This window comes from Lepisma saccharinum, chromosome 4 (assembly GCF_977018435.1).
Source record: "Lepisma saccharinum chromosome 4, izLepSacc3.1, whole genome shotgun sequence".
In the NCBI taxonomy this organism is placed as follows: domain Eukaryota; kingdom Metazoa; phylum Arthropoda; class Insecta; order Zygentoma; family Lepismatidae; genus Lepisma; species Lepisma saccharinum.
The window spans coordinates 82,064,086-82,078,074 of record NC_139232.1 but is presented as its reverse complement, the minus strand read 5'-3'; the positions used below and the strand labels follow the sequence as shown (position 1 = coordinate 82,078,074).

Here is a 13,989-nt window from a genome sequence, read left to right as displayed (position 1 = left end):
TTTAAAGTGGCGTTTTTGTCGTTTGCAATTGTTGAGTCAAAATATCCCACCGGTTCCCGGCTCCGCCCCTGGGGTAATTGACTTACCACCCCCTAGCGCTACCGCGGCCCCGCCTGTATCTATAGAGTCCCTTTTAAAGGCATGTTTGAAATTGGCCGAAGTCACCTGCCCCCAACGCTATTTTTCACTGTTTTCCACATAAAAGTGTTCCCCTGTGCATAGCACCACGCCATGAAGGCGTATAGGGGGTGTGAGGGTAACGCCCACACTTTCTTGATCCGGTCGTGAGTGGGGGTGATGTGATCAGCAACACGCCCCTGACCGCCTTTACCCCCCAGGGTTTCCCCCAGGTACCCATGTTATTCGACGCTGGGTAGGCGCCGGTTTTCCACATTCCGCAAGGAATTTTCATTTCATAAAAAACGTAAGTTTCTTAGCACGTAGATCTAAAAAATTACTTTCCGCGCTATTTAGAAACATCGTTTATTATGAAGTACTAAATTTTGTAACGAGAATATTTGAAATGTGCGAAAAATCGAGGGTGCAGAAAAGGGTACCCGAGCCTAATTTGTTTCAAGATTTAGTCAACGTTTAAAATATTACGGTCATATCTACCAAAGCAGTTTGTTAGTGTAACTGTTATGCAAGCATTCGATAAAATATTCATATAATTTACACAAATTTTCAGTTTCAAAGTATGCTTAATGAAAGAAAACTTGCATTCTTATTTTACTCCGCTTTTATGCTTCTTTAGACTAATCGAAGGCTAATGGAAAATACGAATATGTTATGAATTCAAATACAAGGGTACGATGTGTAACGAGAACTTTGATGAAATATTCGTGTGTAAAATTATCCAAGAATATATTACTTATGTTTCAAACACAAATGTTTTCACACAGAAAGCTTCCTATTACCTAGCTATGTTAATATGAATTACAAGTGTAATACATTTTATAAAATTGTTTCATGTGAACTGTTATTCTATTTTTTGTGTTTGTGAAGCTTCGATGTTCGTAATTTTGATTATTAAATCAGTGTTAATATTTCATAATTCACTAACATTCTTCACGATTTTATTAACAGAGTGTAAACACAGTGTAAGGAAATATTACAAATGTTTATTTTCCAAATGAACGCTAAGATCAAAATATTAATATTTTTTTTTAAAAAAAAAAGCATAAACACTTGAAAAAAAGTGATATGATTCGGTGAAAAAAGATAAATTATATAATATATTAGTAGAGTTTGGAATACCTAAGAAGCTTGTTAGTATGATAAAAATATGCACCAGTGAAACAGAAAGTAAAAGTCGTGTGGGTATTAATATGTCTGACAAATTTACAATTCATGATGGGTTAAAACAAGAAGATGCATTATCTCCATTGCTCTTTAATTTTGCCTTAGAATATGCTGTTAGGAAGGTAAAAGAAACTAAAGAAGGACTAAAATTAAATGGTGTGACTCAGTTGTTAGCATATGCAGATGATGTAGACTTACTCGGGGATGATGTGAATACAATTAAGAATAATGCTAAAATATTTTTCAAAACTGCTAAAGAGATAGGTTTGGAAGTTAACAAAGAGAAAACTAAATATATGTTTACAGGCCGAAACCAAGTGTTATTTAATAATCAAATTCTAATTATTGATAACAACTTGTTTGAACAACTTTCCAAATTCAAATACTTAGGAGTAATATTAACAAGTGAAAATTATATTTAAGAGGAAATAAAAAGTAGGCTTAATTCAGGAAATTCATGTTACTTCTCTCTTCATAAACTTTTGTCTTCTCGTCTTATATTTAAGAAACTAAAAGTTAAAATATACAAAACAGTAATTTTGCCTGTAGTATTATATGGATTTGAAACTTGGTCCCTTACATTGAAAGAGGAACATAAATTGAGAGTATTTGAAAATAAAATCCTTAGTAAAATCTTTGTACCTAAAAGGGATGAGGAGACAGGTGAGTGGAGAAGGTTACATAATTTAGAACTACATAATTTGTATTCATGTCCAGATATTATTAGAATAATTAAATCAAGAAGTCTTAGGTGGGCAGGCCATGTGGCACGAATGGGAGAGGAAAGAGGAGTTTACAGGATACTTACTTACTTACTTACTCCTTGGCGCTACAGCCCTTGCAGGGGCTTGGCCTCCTTCACGACGAGCCTCCAGTCGTCTCGATGAATCGCCTTCCTCCTCCATCTCCGGACTCCCAGTCTTCTCAGGTCTCCCTCTACATCATCGAGCCATCTTTTTCTAGGTCTTCCTTTTCTTCTTCGTCCACCTGGTCCTCCTGTTAACACCTTCTTTGGCACTCTACCATTTTCCATTCGCCATACATGTCCCAGCCATCTAATTCGTCCACACTTAATGTCTGTTACAATATCTGAATTATTATATAGTTCTTGTATTTCCACGTTTGTTCTCATACTCCAAAACTCCTCCTCTCTCACTGGCCCAAAAATTCTTCTCAAAATCTTCCGCACCCATCTTCTTAGTAACTCTTCGTCCTTTTCCACTAACGTCAAAGTTTCTGACTCATATGTCACTACTGGGAGTACAATTGTTTTGTTTATATTAATCTTGTTTTTTCTGCTTATGTCTTTGGAGGAGAAAACTTTCTTGAGTCCGAGTGAACATCTATTGTCTGCAACTATTCTTGCCTTAATTTCCTGAGATACATTGTTTATTTTATTTATTATCGATCCTAGGTATTTAAAGTTATCACATTTTTCAAATTCTTTGTCTCCTACCTTTTTCGTTCTTTAATTAGCTGTGGACTCTTTTCTTGATGTGAGCATGTATTTAGTCTTTTGTACATTGACTTGTAATCCTATATTCTCTGCATTCTCTTCTATTTTTTTAAATTCGTTATTTAGTTCTGTTTTGTTTCGTGATATAAGATCAATATCATCTGCATAAGCTAGGCACTGACTCATTCTGTTACAGATTGTACCTCCTGGATTTATACTTAAATGCCTAATTGCCTTTTCCAATGCTATATTGAATAACAGGTTTGACATGACATCTCCTTGTCTTACTCCTCTCTCTATTTGAAATTCTCTTGAAAGTTCCCCTTCAATCTTTACTTTACTTGTTGTATTGCTTAATGTCATTCCTGTTAATTTAACTAATTTCGTTGGTATTTTCATTTCTTTCATGATTTTTAGGAGTCTGTTTCTCTTGACGCTGTCATATGCCTGCCTGAAGTCTATGAAAAGATGATGCAGGTCTATATTATATTCATAGCATTTTTCCATTATCATTCTGATTGAGTAAATTTGATCTGTAGTTGACCTTTTTCTCCTAAAACCACATTGGTATTCTCCAATCATCTTTTCAGCTAGTGGTGTAAGTCTCCTGACTAGTATCTTAGCAAATGCTTTATATGCCATATTGAGGAGTGCGATATCTCTAAAGTTTTCACATACGGTTTTGTCTTTACTTTTATGTATTGGACATATAATTCCTCTTCCCCATTGTTGTGGTATTCTTTCTTTTCCCATATTTGTTTTTATAGCTCTTCCAATTTATCCACTATAATGTTCCCTCCTGCCTTCAATAATTCTGCATTTATATTATCGTCACCTCGGGCTTTATTGTTTGCTAGTTCTCTAATTGCTTCTTTAACCTCTTGTCTTGAAGGGGGCTTAATCAAATCTTTGTTAGTCTCTTCCATTTCCATGTCAGTTTCACCTTCCTCTTCCATCCTCAAGGGTCTTTCTTCCACTCTATCTCCCATATCCTCATTCTCCTTCTCTTGTTCATTCTTATCTCCATTCAAAAGTTCACTAAAGTACTCTGCCCATCTGTTCAATATACCTTCCTTATCTCCTATCAGATTACCCTCCTTATCTTTGCAAAATGCGACTCTGGGTTGGAATCCTTTCTTCTCTTCTTTCAGTTTCAAGACGTAATCTCTCTTTTCCTTAACTTTCCATGTCGTTTCTATCTCTATTAATTTTTGCTTGTCGTACTCTCTTTTCTTTCTTCTTTACAATTTATCGGCCACTCTTCTTTTCTCTTTGAACACTTCTCTATTTCCTTTTGTCTTTCTGTTTATAGTCTTTAACCTTGCGTCATTTCTTTCTTTTATAGCTTTATCACACTCTTCATCCCACCATTCGTTTCATCTCGTTGGTTTCTTCTTACCCAGTACCTTTTCTTCAGCTTGTTGAATGCTGTCTCTTATTGCTTTCCATTTTCCCTCTATTTCAGAATCTTGCCATTCCTCTTCCTTCTCTTCCAATCTCTTCTTTAATGTCTATTTATATCTTACTCTGTACCTTTTATCTTTTTTTACCTTCGTTGTATCGTATTTTTCTTGTTTCTTTCCTTTACTATTTCTATAACAGGCAATTCTTTGTCTATATTTGATTCTGACTAGAAAGTGGTCCCATCCACAGTCTGCTCCTCTGCAGCTGCTGATATCTGTTATATCTGATGAGTGTCTGTCATCTATTATCACATGATCTATCTGTTTTTTTGTCTCCCCATCTGGTGAAATCCAGGTTTCCTTCTTTATGTTCTTTCTTTGTAGCTAAGTACTTTTAAACACCATTCTTTTACTTACGGCAAAGTCTATTATACGTAGTCCATTATCGTTACTTTCATTATGTAAACTTTCTTTGCCAATTGTTTTTCTGAAAATGTCTTCTTTTCCTATTTTTTTGCATTTACATCTCCAATTATTAATTTTACATCATGTTGTGGTGCTGTATCGTATACGTACTCCAATTTATCATAAAACTCATCTTTGATCTCATCATCAGTCTCTTCAGTTGGTGCATAAACACAGATTGCTGTGATGTTAAACAGTCTCCCTTTGACCCTCGTGGTGCATATTCTCTCATTTATTGGTGTGAAGTCTATTATACCATTCTTCGTTTTCTTATCTACGATAAACCCTAGTTTACAGGATTCTTGTTGGAAAACCTGATGGTAAGAGACCTGTAGGAAGGACAAGACGAAGATGGGCGGACAACGTTGAGATGGACCTAAGGGAAATCGGTAGGGATGGAAAAGAGTATATAGATCTTGCTCAAGATGGGGAAAGATGGAAGGCCTGTGTTGCTGCAGCCATGAACCTTCGGGTTTAAGAAGGCTAAAGAGTTAGTTAGTTAGTGTTTTTTTTTTCAATATAAATGTTGAAACTTTGACACACATCCTTCTAACGACAATGAAAATATTCAATTTGTTTATTATATATATCGTTCAATAAAGTCAAAAGGGTCGAAATTTAGTATTTATTCTTTATTCACATAAATGTAACATTGCCCTTGTACCAATTTCTTTCACATTTGCTGAGAGGTTATAGAAATTAAGTTTTTGTATTAAGGTTGTATAGCTACACAGAATATCTGCATTATCTGGTTGATTAATTTTGGGTAAAGTTAAAGAAAATATAATTGATTAGGTATCTTGGCAAGTTTACGGTCTACCTAACATTCGGGATTTTGATTTAATCCATTGATTTGTACATACAAAGGTTCATACAAAAGCTGTAACGAGTTTTACTGTAGCTGACAAATATTCCGGATAATATTTTTCAAAAAAATACAATGTTTAAATTTTTTCGCCAGGAAGTTTCTAACGGTTTTCAAATCTTTCTTTGTGCTATTGTAGGAATTTTTGTTATGGCCATAGTGTCTTCCTGAATGAAAATTTTAGTGTAAATATTCAATATTCTACTATTTTCGTCGGGAGGGTAAATGTCAAAATTTAACATCATAAAAGAAATAAATATACCTTAATTGTCTATAATAAAAATATGACAATGGGATTACACGACCGTTCAGATGATCGCCTACAGATGATGACGTGTTGACTGAGTGCTGCAGCCTGAACTTCAAGATGGTCTTGGCTGAAGTCTAATATCCTCTCTTCAATAAGCTTCTGTTATGTTTACACCAAGAATAAATTTTTCATGATAGCACTAATAACTTGTGTACCAACGCAGAAACCTGTAAATATTCCAGGTTTACACGTATGTTGACATAACCTCAAAGATGTCGAACTTACCAACAGGAGGAAACGGGGAATTCCAAGCTAGTGCACCAACGCCACACACGAGAAGCACCAAAACTACTGCTGCCCATTTAGTCATTGTCTAAAATATTAAATAATAACAAAATTAATGACGTGAGGTAAATAAAGATTCTTAACTTCCGTGTTATGTCCCCACCCAAGCACCGCTATTTCTTTGTGAGTGTCACTTTATTTATCTAACCATCAGTTATTTCCATAATAAATAGTAGCCCAAAAGGGCAGAAAGCCGATAAAAATGGAAAACACAAAAAAATATTTATTAAAATGTGCTTTATACTTCTATATATCTACTTACAAAGAGAATTATTGCCTATGAAATAAAGCTCCAAAGAAAAAAGGTATTTTTTAATGAAAAAAACGAATAAAAATGTGTTAGTTTTAGATTTTAAAGAAAGTTAAGAGATGACCGTAATTGACATATAAAACACACATACACACACACACACACACACACACACACACAAATATATATACACATATATATATATATATATATATATATGTGTGTGTGTGTGTGTGTGTGTGTAGGTATATAGTGTCAGTATTTCCGAATGTTTGAATTGTTTGTAAAATATACTGTACACAATTTTGAGATATTATTAGGGTTAACAGACAACTGGTATTTTCCGGACATGTCCTATATTTTAGCCTTATGTCCGGCGTCCTGGAGGAATTTGAAAAATGCCATAAATGTCCTACATATTGAGTGTCATATAATATTAATTAGGAAAATAGATAACATAAAAGAATCATGCAAGTTACAAGTCTATGGACTGCGCTTCCAAACTGAATAGTGAAATTTATTTTGATTCAGTCATTGCCCAAATAGAAAAACGTTTGTCCTGCTATTATACAAACGGGAAAACGAAAGAACTTAATGAACAAAGTTTTGGGACCACTTTCTGATAACGTCACTGCTCAATGCCTGAGCAGAATTTCTTGCCTTAGGGTTTATATTGATGGAACAAGGTGTTGCCCATTCTTATTCAATATTCAATATAATTTGATTGTAAAGCAGGGTGTCTGCTAGTCAAGAAAGTCATGATGGTCAAGAAAAAGTAAAGAAATCAACAAGCAGGTCAAGAAGTCGATAAAAAGGCAATAAATTATTCTTGAGGTCAAGAATTTTTGCTATCATTATGATTATTTAGTTGATTTAGTTTATTTTATTTCACTTTTTTCTGTCCCTTTGTCTAATCGCGAAGATGAGAATGAATGGTGGTAAGATAGGATGGATGAAGGGACAGTCACAAACATATAGGGACGACCGACACAAGCCTTACATAAGATTATACTGGCTATGAGTCCAGACGCCAAAGCCTCGCTCGTCTGCCAAACACAGCTCAGGATGTATTAATACGAGAAAGCAGATCTGATTCTCTTCTTAAATTCAGCTTCAGTTTTCATATTAACTGGCCCTTTGTTTGGGGTTTTCATTAAATAAATATTGATTTTCTTAATTACTAATTTCCAACTTTACCTAAGTAGGGGTCGAATAAATAAACGTTAAGAAAGACGTAAAAAAGGTCTAAAAAATTCTAAAAAAAGTTAAGAATTCTGGATGAGTTATTTTGATAGTCACCCTGTTATTGAACTAAAAACTACCCAAGATGAAACTTTTCGAACCATTTTAAATCACGGTAATTGCTTTGTTTGCCATTACAAGTCATAACTCAAATGTTGAGAGAGTACTTTCATTACCATCAACACAATAGACTCACGAGACAAATTATTTTTTTCATAAAGTCTGCAAAAATGTTTGTTTGATACTGGTCCTTATAATTTCAGAGAGTTTGACTGTCCACTCTAACATAAATATAGTTTGACTAAACCTGAAATTTTGTTAAAAATTGTCTCCTTTGAGAAGTACCACTTAAATCATGTAATAAGAGGCGCAAGTATGATTGCAAGTTTTGAAATTTTGCATTTAAAAATTCATTAAGAATTCATTTTTTAAAAAATCCAAAAGTGTCATTTTTCAATTACTTTCTAACGTGTTCTATAGAAATATGTATTATTTATTAAGAATGTTTTGTGTCCAACATTTTGACTTAATGTCCTACATTTTGAGACAGCATGTCCTTTAATTCCCTTACAGCGATCTGTTAACCCTAGATATTATACTTAGTTATACTTATTCAAGTTATGAATCCTATATATTGATTGATTGAGTTGGTATCTTAACTTCACTTTATGCACACTAAGGCTAATCGGGACTGGCCCTATAGTTTAGAGTGTCACTATTCATCTTAGCGAACCCAAAAACTGTGGTTAAACACTAATATCGGTCGTTTTCGATTATTTTTACATGTCACCCCTCCCCACCATCACCACCGGGGTTGCCAGTGGTGTTTTACCCAAACAGTATTTCTTTCGAGATTTCAAGTGATACGTGTTCCAGTTTGGTTGAAATCCCTCCAGGCGTTCGAGAGTTATGCTGGAACAAACATACATACACATATACATCCATTTTTATATATTAAGATGAGTTGGTATCTTAACTTCACTTTATGCACACTAAGGCTAATCGGGACTGGCCCTATAGTTTAGAGTGTCACTATTCATCTTAGCGAACCCAAAAACTGTGGTTAAACACTAATATCGGTCGTTTTCGATTATTTTTACATGTCACCCCTCCCCACCATCACCACCGGGGGTGCCAGTGGTGTTTTACCCAAACAGTATTTCTTTCGAGATTTCAAGTGATACGTGTTCCAAGTTTGGTTGAAATCCCTCCAGGCGTTCGAGAGTTATGCTGGAACAAACATACATACACATATACATCCATTTTTATATATTAAGACTCGCGTACTGTCGACGTGGCCTTTTGCCACGTCTTGTACGCTCGCATGCGTGACCTTCGGCCACGTTGTGATCACAATCATGTTTTAGATGGTGTTGTATTGGATGATGGGGAACATGTGTACAAGTTCGCTAATTTGAAAAGTTTAGAAAGTAACTTTATGTGTGTATGGGCTATAATAAGGTACAAATATTCAAACTATTATTGTCTATTTTGTTAATAATGACCTGATTAAGTAATAACCGTTTCAAGATAAGTAGTTGGATGTTTTGCATAAACGAATTGAATAGCGACTAAATTGAAAATGCAATATTTACGTATTTTGTTATTTTCACATTTTTGAACGTAATTGGATAATAACTGTTTTCCGTCATTCCACTCAAATTCCTACCTTGCCTCTGTAATAAAATTCTGATGCTCGTATTTTGAAATTCGAAAAGTCTAGCAAAATTCCCTTACAGTAGTTTTCGGGGTGAAAATAAACTTTCTTTAAGTTCCCTAGCAACGTCCGTTTCCATGGACAACAACAGGCACGGCAAGCTCTAAGGAATTGCATGTCATTATACCTCCTAAATATTTAGTTAAAACAAGCACGATGTAGATATTTACGCATTTAGTATAACAATATATACGTAATTGTATCTGGGCTGAAACTCCTTATCATGTAGATGTCACCCTTGTTTCAGGCACCTTTTCAAAACCATGAGTTCATTCATCTGTGTGCTATTGATCTGTGAGAAATATAATGTAACTAGACAATTAAGTATTGAAGGAAACAATGTGTGCAAAAGAAATGCCCGTGGCAACGGTTGCTAAGGACGTGAAAAAAGGGCATTTTCACCCTTAAGGAAGGGCCGATTGAGCGATTTTTGAATTTTCTTGGACTTTTGGGACGATTTCATGGGGGGTCGTAATCGGGCGTTTTTCGCCTCCGGGGCTTCCTTCATGGAGAACATTTATGTCAGTGAGTGAGTGAGTGGTGGGATTGGGGCTTTATATATATTGGATAAAACCGCATCAAATGCAACTCTTGTGTCTAACCATTTTTCCAAGGAATAAACAACAGTAATGATAAATAGTTCCATTAATATTGAATGACTTAAATACAGCTTTTATTTTGATAACAGTGGAATACTGATTTCTAAATTTGTAACACTATAACGTAAGAGGTGATGTAATTGAAATGAGGAAACTGTGACCTTTACACACAATGAAGTGTGTTGAAATTCGTCACGAAACATTAGGAATGGTAAGAAGTCAAGAATCTTTCATGGAATAATAAACCATGAGTCATTAAAGGATCACTAATTAGGTTGTATCTTTTGTACAGTTGAGTTGGCACCTTATGCATTGAATCTGTTTTCTGTAAAAGTAAATGTATTGTTGCAACGTGTTCATTACACAGACATAAAAAAAAGGTAAAGTGTTCCCCTGTGCTTAGCACCACGCCATGAAGGCGTATAGGGGGTGTGGGGGTAACGCCCCACACTTTCTTGATCCGGTCGTGAGTGGGGGTGATGTGATCAGCATCGACATAAAATTGTATTTTTAAAAAAGGGCCATTCATTTGAATGTCGATAAGGTGAAAGTTTGAAAGTTAGTTATTGATGTCGTCATAACTCAAATTATATTAATCGAAATCTTGATGTTAATGAATCATTACATTTCCCCTTTACTTAAACCAAACTTGTTTTGGTTCAAACTCAATATAAAAATTCCGCTCTTTATGGAGAGAATTATCACAGTAAATACAATGCCAAAAGTTTATTTTATTAGTACTTTCTGAATTCTATTGTAGCTACATCATGTTTCTAGACCCTAGATTAGACTAAGACTTATAATATAAAATGTGATACCCTAGAAAATACCCTCTCCCTCTCCGCCTCCCTTTTCCTTCGTTGCGACATCATTGGACGTAAATCAATGCATACTATGCCACATAACTGAACAAAGAGCTGACACTGAAACATTGTTTTAATTTTGACTTTAGTGGACTTTCTCATAAAACAAGACCTTTTTCCTTTCCACAATATATAGAATTTATAACTTATGTTTCTCCTTTCCCCGGGTATCGAAACAGGAACCCCTTGGCGACGACGCTACCACTGCGCCATTCGGGGAGGCCCAATTTGTTGTTGTTGTTGATTTAGTTTATTTTACTTCGCGTTTTGTGCCTCTTGGCTAATTTACGAAGATGGGGATGAGTGATGAAATGATGAAATAGATGAATGGACATTCACAAACAACCAAGCCCGACCGGGATTCGAACCCGGGACCCTTGGCGTCGCATCGCGATGTGCTAACCACTCGGCCACAGGGTTGGGCGGGGAGGCCCAATTAGTGGTATAAAATACGATATTACTGGAACACAAAAGTATGACCCCCTCAGATTGGTTTTGGCTACACTTAAAACTAGGTCAAGATGCTTATATAAGCTTATTGCCTACAGTGTGCTACTCTGTCGAATCCAAGAATTTAGTAAATAAGTCCTCGGGGATTTCCAGTGAAAAGTATGACCCCCCTTCAGATTGATTTGGCTACTAGTACAAAAGCTGCATCTGTCCGATTGTTGTCCATAGGATCGTAAAAAATATGCCCCTCTTGGCATTGTTTTGGCTACACTTAAAACTAGGCCAAGATGCTCATATGAGTTTATTGCTTTATAATATTCTGTCAAGTGTGCTTAAATACTTGACAGTCAGTTCAGAGTATTAATATGTTAACCCGAATATTTTAATTGGGCACCACGCTCAACTTGTATATCTAGTACTAAGACAATGCATTATACAGAGGCTTTCTAGAATTGATTTGTGACTCTTTCGTTTCTTATATCATAAACATATGATTTCTGACCTATAAGAATAACACTGCGTATGGTGTCGGCAGGTGGTGTATCATGGAATTCACAGATTATTTTATTGTTTGTCCTGTCATTAACTACAACCTGCTAGCGTTTTGAGGTGTTGATGACAAACATTGGTCTCTGTGCTTTGAATTCATCGGGTGAGTAATACATGTCGGTATTGCCAGTAGTGACTCTTTTGTATGCTGTGTAGGCCTCGTATAATTAAAGAAAATCATCCTTGGGCATGTCTAAATTATAATTTTCTCTAGGAAACACCTCGTTTCTGCCGTTTTTAAGATATATGTTCTTTATATTGCAGTTATCGAACTTACTTGAATTTTGTTGCTGGTTGTTGTCTCGACCAGTCTGAAACAGCACCATCACAAAATCTGGCATGTCATATTGTATACTAGAAAATGAATTCGTAGCATCGAATTCATAATAGCTACCAGTGGTAGGTTTCTCTACACATTGATATGTATAAAATTGTAAAGGCACCTTTGGATTTTTTTTAGTATATCTGCTTTGTATATAAGAGCATAACTGGCTTCGTATTCAACAACCGGGATTCTTAGCTCCATAGTCTGAATAAGACACTAGCCTTCGGCAGGTAAGGTATTAGGCAGAGCCGCCCCAGTAGAGTTTAATGAACTGTACCTCATCAAAGCATTATTATCATTGGCGGCTCTTCGAAATGTGATTCTTAAACCACCCCTCCACATAATGTCTTTGTAATCTGAGAAGAATCCTGGCAACAGGCGCATAGGGAACAGTACAGTGTGGCTCTTGGTTAATATTTTATCGCCAGCCTCAAATCCACCAAAATTTTGTAGTACGAGGCCTCGGTCTTGGATAAATTCAGTGTGGCCAAAGCTGTAGAGGTAATACCCGGATGTTTATAACAACACCATGCTTTCGGATCTCGATTTGAGAAAACAGATGCGGTACGAAATTGTCTACCAGTCTTATATTTGAGTTAACCGGATACTCTGTGGCCGCGGTGGCTCAGTCGGTAACGCGTCTGACTACCATGCTCAAGGTCCCGGGTTCGATCCCCGGCCGGTTCAAATCCGGGAACCTTTCTAACGGTGGAAGCGGCCCCGGCGCCCACCCAGCGTCGAATACCATGGGTACCTGGGGGAAACCCTGGGGGGTAAAGGCGGTCAGGGGCGTGATGCTGATCACATCACCCCCACTCACGACCGGATCAAGAAAGTGTGGGGCGTTACCTTCACACCCCCTATACGCCTTCATGGCGTGGTGCTATGCACAGGGGAACACTTTACCTTTTTTTCTTTGGATACTCTGTGCCATCGAGCTTTACAACATCAAACGATATAGAGGTCTGCTCTGTGGGGGTGTATAAAGCCATCCCCTACGTCAAGATCAACCTCAATCTCTGTGTTGGGCTGATTCAAATTGGCAAAGGTCCTACGGTTCGAAGGGAACGACTGTAGCTCGTAGCTTTCGATATGCTCCATTTTTTAGTATGTACGTATTTTATGTATACAGGGTGTCGCAAAACTCTTTCAACAACGCTTGGTAGCTGGTAGATATCATAAAAAACAAGTAACTTTTCCCTATACAGTTTAGCTCGAAAGCGCTTAGTTTCTGTGCTATAAGCGCTTAAACTCTATCCTGTACGTATGCAACCCAACACAGCAAATGCTTGCTCTGACATAACTAGCAGGGGCGCGTGGCAGGGTTGCCACTAGCGTTCCTCGTTAAGAGAGACGACTTAAAAACAACAACTTGGGAGTCTTGCTTGAGCAAAATCCAAAACATTAATGATATTTGCGATGTTGTAAGAAGGATTCACAGTATTTATAAACTGACCAAAACAAATAATGGGCAGACTGAAATTCAAGATTACTCATTCTAAAATATCTCCATAATTGATTGATTGATTTGGTTTATTTTAATTCCCTTTTCTGCCACCTTTGGCTAATCGCGAAGATGAGGATGATATGATGAAATAAGAAATGACATAAATGTCTACACCAGGATTTAAACCCGAGACACCTTGCGCCGTAGCGAGATGTGCTAACCACATCACCACGGAGTGTTTCGTATATCATGCAATATCAACAATTGCAAGGGATACGTGATATAGGGGAAATCCACGAACGAACAAATGTAAGCATGATGTGTTTGCTGCCTCGTTTAGAAAAAGGCAGACTGTAATGTACGTAATTACAATTTATTTATTAGAAATAAAGTGAACTAGCGCTATTGCAAATCAAGTTCGTTATAAAAAGGAGGCTGAAAAGAAACAAAAATCACCGGCA

At 36.4% G+C, this 13,989-nt stretch overlaps 1 long non-coding RNA gene across 1 annotated transcript in view; it reads right to left on the bottom strand.

The window, feature by feature from the left end:
- The window catches only part of LOC145987238 (uncharacterized), a 48,384-nt gene that overhangs the window by 21,591 nt on the left and 12,804 nt on the right, over nt 1–13,989 (bottom strand). The window contains exon 2 of the long non-coding RNA XR_014441635.1: nt 6,027–6,114. This is a non-coding gene — a long non-coding RNA (uncharacterized LOC145987238). The remainder of the gene's footprint in view (nt 1–6,026; nt 6,115–13,989) is intronic.